At 38.6% G+C, this 12,431-nt stretch overlaps 1 protein-coding gene across 3 annotated transcripts in view; it reads left to right on the top strand.

The window, feature by feature from the left end:
* Positions 1-12,431, top strand: part of LOC117205705 (origin recognition complex subunit 2) — a 113,043-nt gene that overhangs the window by 74,609 nt on the left and 26,003 nt on the right. The gene's annotated exons all lie outside the window — the stretch shown is intronic.

Raw genomic sequence — 12,431 nt, forward strand, 5'->3', positions numbered from 1 at the left:
TGGATAATTTTTTAACGCAAAAGACGAAGAAACTTTATCTTAAATTACAATTAAGTATTTAAAGAGAAGAAGGGTGATACTTTTCGATTTTCATTTCCAAAGTTCTCTTCCATCCCTCTAACTTGTCGCTTTTCTTCCCTCGGAGCATCGAAGCGTCTGTCGTATAAGCATCGATCAAATACGCTCGTTTGAATGATAACGCAGTCGGTATCCGATGATTTCCTCCTCTCCACGCTAAAATCCCTTTGCTGAATGTATACATCAGAGCTTGTCTGAGGGGTGCAACCCTCAAACAGATATTCCAACGCAATGTTGTCGAGAGCGATCCCGCGAATCGGATATACGCGAGGGTCGAACGAATATACGCCGTTAATCGAAAAAAAAAGGTAGGAAATAAAAGAGAGAGGGTCAGAAGAAAAAAAAGAATTTCGCTGGTTGTATATTCTGCGTTTAATAAGTCGATCGTAAGAATAAATATAAACGAACCAACTCGATACTTGAAATTTAAAAAATTATGGTAAACGACGCAAACGCTAAAGAAATATAAAAGCAATCTTTTCTGTGGAAATAGTTTATGTAATAACGATATTTGTTTAATATAAACGGATCAACATCCTTTGTTACAAATAGCAGAGTAGACGAAACGTTGAAGAGAATAAAAGAGATGTACAAAAAAGTTCGGGCGTATTACAATAACGTTAAGGGTACCATGTCGATTAGTCGTGAAAAACGTATATAGCTTCTTATTCGACGCAGTGGAGCGTGAAAATGAAACAAGATGTGAATTCCATGTAGAATACGATGATAAAAGTTACCAGCGCTAGAGTAATTTATTGTAGCTTTTACGATTATCGCCAGACAGAGGCTAAGATCGTAAATATCAAGTAAACTGTGGTTGAAACCAGTCTACTCTTACTATTTATCTTACCTCTAAATCCGTGAAGATAATAAACGCTAGACGTTCATGGCACTTTTTTGTAAATTTTCACGTTTCTTTATACATATTGGAAATCTCTGTTTCTGGCACTTACGTCGTTTACCATATCAACCCCTCAATTTATTTCCAGTAGAAATCTAAAATTAATTTCGGATCTTAAGCAAAAAAAGAAAAAAAAGAAAAAAAAAGGAAAACTTACGCTATCGTACGTTTCAAGAAATTCCGATACAATGTGCGAATGAATCACGTGGTCGGTGTGAAAGAGGCAGTACCACAAATACCCGAGATTGGTATCTCGCGCGGAGGTCTAAGCGGCAAATAATAGCAGATACGATTAATAATTCTCGCGGACGCGCTGTGCGATTGTTACTGAAAGCGGAGATCACCTAACACGTGCGACACCTTGGCCCACAAGAGGGATTTGACCCCATTTTTATTGCGGACGAAACGCGCCTTCTACCTCCCGCTCCTATCTGCGAGAAGAACAAGTGTCATTGGTCGCTAATGGATTAAACGCTTCGTGGCGAACAGAGAAAATGTTCTTCGTCGTTCCGTTACATGAAAAATTCATCGTGTTCGAATTGTTCGTGATCGTAGATTGTGTGGTCGATTTTCCCTTAAAGGTATATTTCAATTACGATGGATCAAGAATTTCTGGGGATTAAGATCGAAGTTGGAGCGATTCGATGAGTTTTAATCAATCGAATTAGATGGAAGTGCAGAATTGATACTGGCAAGAGCTTTCGTTCTCTCTGACGCAAATATTCTGGCCTTCTTTCTAGTTGATGATTTTAACCCTCAACTGGTACTGTTGGATTGTATAACACTTTGGATTATATTTCAGTTAAATGCTACTGTCCTCGAATTTTTGTGCCACGATCTCACTCTTGCTTCTGACAAACAAATGTACTTTATCGCAAATATTCCAAAATATTTTCAAATATCGCCTTAAATTTGTTGAAATTAATCTTTTCTAGATCTAATCTGTTTAATATATTTTAAATAAGTGGAGTTAAACAATGAGAATGAGAGATAATTTAAGAGGTTAATTTGTGCTTGCTAAGACCCGCTTCTTAAGAACCATCGTCTCGTTAGATTCACTTTGACCTTATGCTTCTCTACCATTGGTTCAACCACAATGCCCATGCTTCTGTATCATTAAATAAATCGTTTGCTTGTATGAAACTCTTCTTCCCTAATTTTTCTACATTCCTCTTTTTTTTTTTTTTATCAAAAGATACAGATCCAATTTTGAAGAAAACAGTTGGATTAAAGTCAAGGACATTGTCCAACTTCCTTGTAAATTAGTCAATGGAAGTGTAGCTATTAAGCGGAATTGAATAAATGTTTTTTTATCTCTGTGTTCAGAATTTATTTTGAATTGGGTCGGTCAGATTAATTAAAATTCTACGTTCTGTGTTCGTATTCGGCGATTAATTCGGAATGAGCCGAAGCACGTGTTCTCTTTAGGTATCATCGAGAAACTTTCGAAGAAACAAATCATTCTTCGTGCTCTCTAATTATTCCGTTACGTTTACTCAAGAAATTACACGTGGGGATTTCTTCGATCCCAAAAACTATGAAAAACAAATTTAGTTAATTATAGCTTTTCCACTTTACCTTTATCCCTTTTTAACTTTTTTACTTTATCATTTTACTAACCATTCTTACTTATAGCTGGTTTACTTAACTTTTTTATCCTTTTCGCTTTCTCACACCTTTTTTATTCTAACTTCATCACGCTTAACGGCTCATAATAAATACGCAAGCGATTCAATCATCGATCAATCACCATTTACCACTACACTTATTACCGCAAACCAACAAAACCGTGATCACTATTACAAAGAGAGAAATTTCGAAAGTCACATACGCGATATTCAAACGAGTCGAGGATCGTACAAATTTCATCGTTTTTTCGTCGATACACGCAAGGACGGTGATAGAAGCGGATCATAAGCTCGGGTCGATTGATCGTGTCATCTCCAACGCTTCTTCTCGCTGAAAGTGCGATACTCACAGACCTCTCTCTCTCTCTCTCCCTCCTTCCCTCTCTGTTTCCCACCTTATGTATAAAGTGTGTCCTGCGAGCTCTAACGGTCTTCTGCCTTGACCGAGTTGAGCGAGGTCCGTGTCAGATCTCCGTCTTGACTTTGACTCCGTTTTATCGTAAAAGTCATTTCCACGATCGTCGTTCGATCTTTCAATCGTGCCTCAAGATCCATGACAAAAAGGAAACTCTAGAATGAAACATGTAACCTACAAGATTTTGCTCGTTATTGTCGTATCTCGAGATTCACGACATATTGCTCGATCTCTCATCGATTTAGTGCTGACTAACTTTTGTTCCGAATGTCTTTTTGACAGATTGTCGAAAGTATCTGAAAAATCGTGGCGACTTTTATATCGAACGCCCCGTATATTAACCCCTTAACACAGAAAATTTTTCCTCGGCTTATTGTACAGACGACGACGTCTGTTTATAACAACACATGTAACGTAATATTGCACCTGTATAATATACTTTCTATAAGATATTATAGCTTGAATCAAAATCAATGGATAATTCGATTGAAATAAAAATCAATGGATAATTCGATTGAAATAAAAATCAATGGATAACTCGATCGATATTATAATTACGTATATTACGTATATTCATTACGTACATAAATTAATATAATTACATATATATTCGCATGCAATTTGGTTTATAAAAGTTTTCAAAAAACGTAACAGGCTCCATAATCGCTTATAATATACAAAGATCGCTTCAGAATGAATGATTGTAGTAGTCAAGAGGTTCTGTCAACACGTGAATCGATGATAAAAAGAAAAGGACGAAATGAAAAATGAGAAAAATGGCACGGTAACACGGTATCGATCGTTTAGTCGAACAGACCATCTGTCTGTTTCTATCGCAGTCTTGGAGGTTTCCTTTTTCCACGATTGGCACCAGCCTCTTGGGCCGCCTCCAACTTACCTCGACGCGCGTGTTCTCGCGATGCTGCACCGTCGTGCCGTTCCTGAATCCTTAATGCGACCTTATCGAGGTCTTCCATGAGGCAAACCGGCCTCACACCGTACGAGGAAGTGCGGGAAACGGCCACGCGTGAGGTCGAACATCCTCCGGATGTTGTGTCCATACTGCTTTCTATTTTTTATTCTTTTAAGCACGTTGCCGTAATTTCTGTCACTTCTATACTACGATTGTCTTACTATACAAAAGAAAGCTGTGTTGCCAGTAGGTGTCTGGTAGACAGGGAAAAGAGTACACGTAAAATTTTAATCAACAGGTTAGGTACGTCAATGTTTACTATATCCCTGTTTTTCTTTCTTTCTTTTTTTTTTTACTTATGATTATATTGGTACAAGATAATTTCACTTCTTTTCCGCTATTTTAACCGAGATTCCAATATCAAAATAACACGTGATATTACATTGCATTTTAGATATTATATATTGAAATATTTATGTATTTGTTCCCTTGCAAAATAATAATCCTGGCTTTGTACTCTTTTCTGTGTCGGAAAAATATTACTAACACAAGAAATACCTTTGAGGAACGTTTCATTTTCTAGAAATGGTATCACAGTCGGAGGCGAAAGAGTTACTTGTACGCGTTTCATCTGGAAGCACATAGTAAATCATGAAAAAGGTCCGATTGCCAACCAGTTCGATGATACCTCAATCGTATGTCTTAACCAAGGTACCGAGAAGCAGTTAAAAGTCAAGACACGTGATTTATATTTCGTTCGCGTCGGAATAACTCCAACGAAGTCGATGGTTGGTCGATTAAGTTTTTGCGGAGGATCGTGCCGTTGCTATCAGCGAATTGATACTCCCGCTGCTTTTACTTCGGACTACCGTTCACGGGGGAAATCTCTTCTGTGTGTATAAGAAGAGAGCGCGGCAAGAGTAATGGTCATGGTTTGTGAAATGAATTTACATAGCGTATCTAAAAAAAAACGTAATTGATAATATGTTGAGATGCAAAAACGTTTGGTAAACTTGTCAAAAGTGTATATTATCGGAAACTTTACTCAATAAAGGATACAACTTTAATAAAAACTGAAATTGTCAAGCAATTGAAAGCAGATGGTGAAAGAAAAATTGATTGAAAAATTCCAAGATATCTTCTTTTCTCTATTGTAAAACGCATTTTACCTAAACGTAGCTGGAAATTAAACAAAATACCGATATGTTTCGCAACGTATGTTGAAACAGATTAAACGGTTCGAAGTTTCGTAGTTTCAACTGGTCAAAACACGACCTGACCAAATTTCACATTTCGCCGGCAACATACATATACACGCACGTGTGTATAGCTGTTTATTCTCCATAGGTAGCACAATGTGTAGCATAGGTGGTAGCTTCGTTCTATCGACCGAGCACAGCAGCTCGTCCCGTGACCTGACCTCGTCTGAACCCTCCATTCCGCTCTGCCTCGCTCTCTAACACAATCACCTAGTCCCTCTCCCTCTCCTCCGCCCTTCTGTCTGCATCTCTCTCTCTCTCTCTCTCTCAATTCGTCTCTGTCTGCCTTCACCCTACCAATCTCCTTCTCCTCCTCCTCTCTTCAACGGTGGTAGTTTCTTCTACCCTGCACAGTCACCATCTCCGCCACCTCTCTTTGCTCCTCCGCCACCGTTCTCCAACCGTACAAGAACCCTACCCGCCACTTTCTACACAATATTAGCGGCTAAACTGGAGCAACGCCCGAAACTCAAGCTCACACCCGTCCGACATCCGGTATATTTTGTCGATGAGCCTTAAAGAAGAAATATTAAGAAGAAGAAACTAAACTTTTCTGTAGAATTTTCCGCGAAACTGTTAAACATAGGATTATTTATCTAATTTCTTCGTGAAACAAGACACATTTCTGCACTATATCCTTGCCTATTACGTGCTCTTCAATTTCTCGTAAACGTATAAAGATCCGTCATGATCACAGTGCTAATGGCTAAAATAAATTTGCGAGCTATACTGGTCATCGCCGATCCCATTTAACCGATCCTCGCCAATCGTACCGGTGTACGCTATAATTTAGAACAAGTTGGAAGTTAGAAGTTGAACACATCCTCCGTGGGCCGCAACCCCTTCACATTCGCTCTATTTGCACACTTTCGAGTCTCTGTGTCGATACCTTTCGTGCGTATCCTCGATCGAGCCGAACGACGAGCGTAAAAGGAGAAACGGAAACGCCGTGCTTCCTGCTGGTTTCCGACTGGTCGAGCGTTAACAAAAATTTCTCTGCCTCCTCCTCGTGCAATTACGCGGATTGTTAGCAACTGTTTGCAATTTCGTACATTCTTTTAGCTTTTTCGCGTTGCTTTTACATTTGATTCGATCGGATTCCATTTTGAGATTGGTTGGATTTATCATTGTTAGAGGAAGTGTGCTCATCTAAAGTAAACGCGTTTCGAAAGTTAAAACCAGACGATGGAAATTTCGAAAGCCGAGGACAAGGTTTGTGTGTTCACGGTCGTGTGAAATATATATTATCTTAACTTTGCTCCGACTTCCGCTGGGACATTGTCGCTATGTTCCCCGTACGTGAGACATTTTCAATGATGAAACAAAATGTGTGACTTTATAATTAGACCACGTATGTATGTGATTCGATCTGTAATGAATGTATGACACGTTGAAAGAACCAATAAAGAAAGATTAGACGTAATTTGAAATCGCACCTTTCTATGCCGTGTCTAACGCAAACACAAAATTTCTCTTCTTTTCGCCACGAACCAGAACCTAGGACCCCGATAATTAAACCTTCGGTCCCCATTCGAGTCTCTCCATCGACCTGTTCGCTCAGCAGATGGAAATTTCCAAGGATTCGTTTCCCCTTGGTCCTCGAGGGGACGTCGTATAAAATCTAGGGTGTCCGTTACATATACTCACGATTTTATACGTACTCGTCAAGCGAGGAAAGGGACGAGAAAAAAAGAAAGAAAGCAGACGAGAAGTCAGGATGGGGAAAGACGAGAACAACGAACGATGAATATGAAAGCTATTGGTTAAGATTATCTTTCATTGTAAAATCTTGCGTAATCTCATGAAAAGTCGTAATTCAATCTGTAAAGAATATTTACGCATTGAGAATTGAAGATAATTGAAACAAAATCTCGTCGAAAGGTAACGTTTATTCTTCTTCTTTTGTTCGGTCAAAACGTGGATGCTTGTTGACCAAAAATTTACGATCAGTCCGGTCGAACTTTCTCCGTTTTCCATTTCACGTATTCTTCGAGCAAAACCTCTCTCTCTCTCTCTCTTTCTCTCGTTTTCTCTGATTTCTTCCTTTTCTCGTTTCTTTCTTCCTTTTCGATTGGTGCGTCTCTCTTCGGATTGGCTCGAGCTGCACCCTCTCTTTCTCGAGCAGCTTATTTGCGAGCGATGCCAGAATCTGAATTCATACGGGCCATTCGAGCATTATTATGCATTGTTACTGCTCGGAGCGACACGAAGGAGTCTGTGCTTTCAATGCATCCGGAGACCGTAGGCCTCGTATATAACGCGGACCGCCATGAGTGTCACGACAGGGATGAACAATGAGCCTTTACCATGCGGCTCTCCGCAATCCTCGCCCTCCCGTTGCGCCGCGAAAAACTTTCTAGGCTGTTTTCACGATAAATTCCAAATACGACGGTCCATGTAGTGAGTTAATCTTGTGAGAGTTTGTTGATAATAATTCCTCTGACTTTTGTTTTATTTGATGTTTTGGAACGTTCGTGTGTTAAAATGGGCGTGTGGAATTAATAGAAAGATTTATTACGTTGTATCAAATTTTTTATTTTCGCAACTTCTAGCTGTTTTTATTGTGAAATGAACTTGAGCGTTAAACTGTGGATTTGAGACTAGATCACACTTATACGTCTTCAGTTTCTAGGATATTTATCACAGGACGTGATTTTGGACTGGAGATTAGATGACATCAAATTTTGTATTTCTGTATTCGTAGAATAATTATTAATTCTGAATTTTTTATCGTTTTTATTACTGCACTTTTGGGATTGAGCGTTCAGTTTACGTTGAATGTATATACCGAGGACTGAACTTTAAATGAACTTAATTTTGCATATCGAACACTTTCAGCATCTATGTATTAATTTTATTCGACCGAGATAAGTATAAACAATTATGTCCCAAGATTTTGCCAACCTCCTGCCATGCCATCCAATCCAAACATGAAAGACTAATTCATTCCTTCAATATCCATGACACAAATTGCACGCAGCATATAACTCGTTATTTCACGATTCTTTAGATCACCGCGAGAAACTCGTTACCATTTAGGTACCCGTAAAATTTCCAGCAAGTGCAAGCACTGCCAAGATCCAGATCTTTTATAATCGTTTGGTATGAAAGCAAACAAGTAAGTCAAGACGTACTCAAAATCCGAAGCCGTAAAGAAAGCTATGGCCACACAGAAAAACAACAAAGTCGTAATTCTCTGGCACGTTTCCTCGTGTTCATTCCATCCACGTTCGTTTAATTCCACAAGCCTCGTATTTTCATTTGCAGCGCATAAAGTCGTCGTTGGCCCGAGGCTATCTTCCAACGAATGGTGTTAATTTAATTATCCGTCCAGCAGCTGTCGTACCATTAAAATCGAAACAGGGGATAAAAAAAGATTAAAGAAAGAGATGAACGAGAGAGAAGAAGATAGGAAAATTGGATGATCCTTAACGATCGAAATTTCGCTCGAAGGTCCCGAGAATCGATGAAAATCGCACGTCGTTAATCTCTCGTCGTATATAAAATATACCGAAATGCTCGATCGTACGCGTGTGGATGATAATGTAAATTAACGTTGCAAAGAAAGAGAAAAATAAGACGAGAAGAAGGGGAACCAGTGGAGCGCTATGCACCAGTTTTTATGGCGGACAGAGAAACAGCTGGACCGTACAGGCGAAAGCCCATTCCATCTCGAAACCGAAATCCCTCCACCTCGACTTTTCTTAAACACTTCGTTCTTCCAACGAAAGACCTCTCTGGGTAGTCAACAAATTTTTCCGAAAGTGTTTTGATTCGTTCGAAACTAACAACACGTCCTATGTATCTTGGAAAATAATCGATGCTCCATAATTAATAATAGCTAAATCAATCATAGGATATTCTGTATTTATCACTGAATGGAAAATAAGTTAAAGTTAAAATACAAATTGCAGTGGCTTCTTAAGTTGTCTTATAATCCGATCTTATCTTTAGTGGATTAAATAAAAATATCGCTGAATATTTTTGCCCAGTTTTAATTCACTTAATTTTTGAATATTTAATAAGGACCGACTCTGAAGAAGAGAGCGCAATGAACTTTCTTTTAAATTTAATATTATTAATTTTGCTAAATTTAAATGTAATAGAATATTTATAAAAAAATACGAGATTACTTTAATATTATAACAGTAAAAGATAGGAAAAGTATTCTCTTTTCCACCATTTTATAATATAATAATACGTCGATAACGCATTACAATGTTGATGATAGAAGATCGATACAGCCATGAAACTCTTTTGAAACACGTCGCCCGTGGGCTTACAGAATCAGTCTATTCGAAATCGGCCAAATAAACGCATTTGGAAGCGAAGAGCAACGATCACTCGGTCGCTACCGTACTGACGTAACTGCGAATTAATTCAGTTCAAGCAACAGGCTCGTGCCAGCGTTGCCATAAGAAAGTTAAGTGACCTGTATCAAGTACCTTTTCTCTCCACGAAACACCTCGAAAAATTGGTCCAAATATTTTCGTATCGACACTTTGATCAATTAAGGTAATTTTAATTTTATTATATGCGAGTATCCCTTGGTTTATAGCGTCAAATATAATCGCGATATTTAAGTTATTAATGTGATACAACATAATCTCTGAAATTAGTTTGAAATTTTATTCATAATTATCTTCAACACGAAGAGACACGTATAAAAATATAAAATATCGTATTTGTTTATAAGTATCTTTTCGTGTGACAAAGTCGCATCGAGCCGAGGATAATCGTTTGAACCACTAGAACCCCTTTAGGATTATTCACGGAGAGCAAATAACGATTAAAGGGAATGAAAGAAGAGCTTGCTTTGGTCGGTTTGAACTGGTCAAGAGACGCAATTGGTCGAAAGGAACAGACGGCACTCACGGGACAAGAAAGTATCTCTTTTACGACGGCAGCTGCCAGCACTCACGATTTCTCGAAGCAGACGTATATATATCGTTTGAATTTAGCGTCGATCCTAGCGGCCGTTTACTAACTCGAAAGGTCCTTTGGGAAGTCGTGTCTCGTGAGAATTCTTCAACGAAATTTTAACAGGCATTTCCTCGTTGTGCCAGGGATAGGAATAAATTCTTGGACGACTTAAAAGTTCCGTGCAACTTTCGTGAAATTAGCGCGAGATTCTGGGACAATTAAGCAGCCTCGCTTTTCCTCGCTTTTCCTCGCTTTTAACACGTTCCAGTGAACTTGGTGTTACCAGTTGCCGTTGTTGTTACTTTTCAAGGCTGATTAAAATTCTTTGGTAAGCATTATGCGTACCTTGTTATCAAAGAAAGTAATGGTTCTTTTATAAAAGGTAATCTAATCTCTTTTAAAGTTTGAGATATTATTACGGATGTTTGCAGATGCATATTACTAATATAATATTATGACGTTTTTATCAGATTATTTTAAACGAACAGAAAGAATCAAAGAATGTCGGTAAAAGTAGAATCTGAAAAATCCATAGATTACGTTTTGATTATAAATTTCACAGTAACCTGTGACGATTGATTTTAGAATTTTTACCTTGACCAGGAATAATTTTAACCTGTTACATAAATCCCACGACCACACATGCCGATATTTTGTTCAATTTTCTGTTATCCAGCCTACGATATAGTCGAAAATATTATCAGACGAATTACAACAAAATTAATATGTACCTCGCAGTCATCCAATAAGATACGCGTACAATAAAATTTCAGTCGAATAACAAAGAAGCATTTACATAATTGCTAGAAAGGCGACCGATTTATCGACAAGTTGCGCACAGAGCAGAACACCGTTCGCCATGGTGGTTCATTTTTCACTATGATTCCCCGTAGGCAGGAAATATCGTCACGACATGCAACGACAGACGCCGAGGAAGCGCCGACATGCAAAAGAAAAGCAAAAAAGAATGGAAAGTATAATAGAGTTTACATGGCACTCCTCGCGTGCTCTGGGGCGAATGAGACTCAGGGACGTCTTTTTAAGGGGGTCAAGGGGACCCTACGCCCCGGGGCCGTCTTTATTAACGTTGACCTCTCTTTCTTTCTCTCTAGCTCGAAATCGAAATTCTCAAAATTTCTTAGAAAAATGTACCCCCGCTTATCCTAATGTGCAGACTTAAATTTCCGTTGAGAGTAATCGTTTATTCTTCTCATTTCCATTGTACGTTTACTGTTCTCTAATTCGTTCGTTGATAAGGGGTTATGCATTGTAGTTTGAATAGAACGAATCACAAGAGCAAAGATCCGTTTCAGAGATGGCCGACGCTCTGAGAAAGCTATTCGAGGCGTGACACTAATTTATGGACACGTTAGCAGCACGCGTATCAGCCAACGAGATCCGTGCAACCTTAAACTTGCATCCGTGCGTATGATTGCATAAAACTGCTGACTTTGCCGTAGTCACGAATGCGGTTAATGGAATATCATTGGTGACGTCGTAACACGTAGATACTGGCCTTTCCTGTTATAAATGTCAATTAAGTAATCAATTTATACGCGGAGTTTTTGAACGTAAAATCTTAATTGTCGATTAACAATGTATTGTATGTATAATATGATGCTGTAAGGGAGTGAAGTTAGATCAGATTAGAGTCGCAATTACGAAAGAAAAGGGATATAAGAAAAATATTTTTACTGTATACCTTGAAGATATTAAAGTAAATGTAAAGATTCGTCTGACGAGGGAAATTTTTTTTTTCTTTAATTACATGGCGATCTCCGTGTTACATTAGTTCACGAATACGGTATTCTCTTCACAATGTCACGACCGTCGTGCGTGATTCCGGCACGACGTCACGGTCCCATTGACACCAACCACAACCACCTTAAACACCCATAAAACATTTTCGTGACCTCTTTTTCGTGTAATTCGACGAACAGAGGCTTGTTCTCCATTTCCGGTGACATGAAAGCACCAATACACTCGGCACGCTCGAAAAAACCTTTCACACGTTCCGCCGATATATTGTGTGTACCGGTGAATTCGTAAACGATACCGCGGGTTTCATTACTGATTTGAATGCTCCCGGTATACGTGGAATCGAGAGCGGCATGAATAATTCCATTCTATTATTCTGCCATCTCGTAGTTCTAACGAAAATGCGTAAAAACTAGATAAATTACAATATTCTCCGCTTAATGGACACAACGTTATAAAAGAGGAAGTTTAAACATTCACGAGAAATTTAAACGCGCTGCGATACATAGAGTGTGCTCGTCATAATATTTGGAATATGAAACAAATCCATGGTTAT

Source organism: Bombus bifarius, unplaced genomic scaffold (genome assembly GCF_011952205.1).
Source record: "Bombus bifarius isolate JDL3187 unplaced genomic scaffold, Bbif_JDL3187 scf7180000007992, whole genome shotgun sequence".
Classification (NCBI taxonomy): Eukaryota; Metazoa; Arthropoda; class Insecta; order Hymenoptera; family Apidae; genus Bombus; species Bombus bifarius.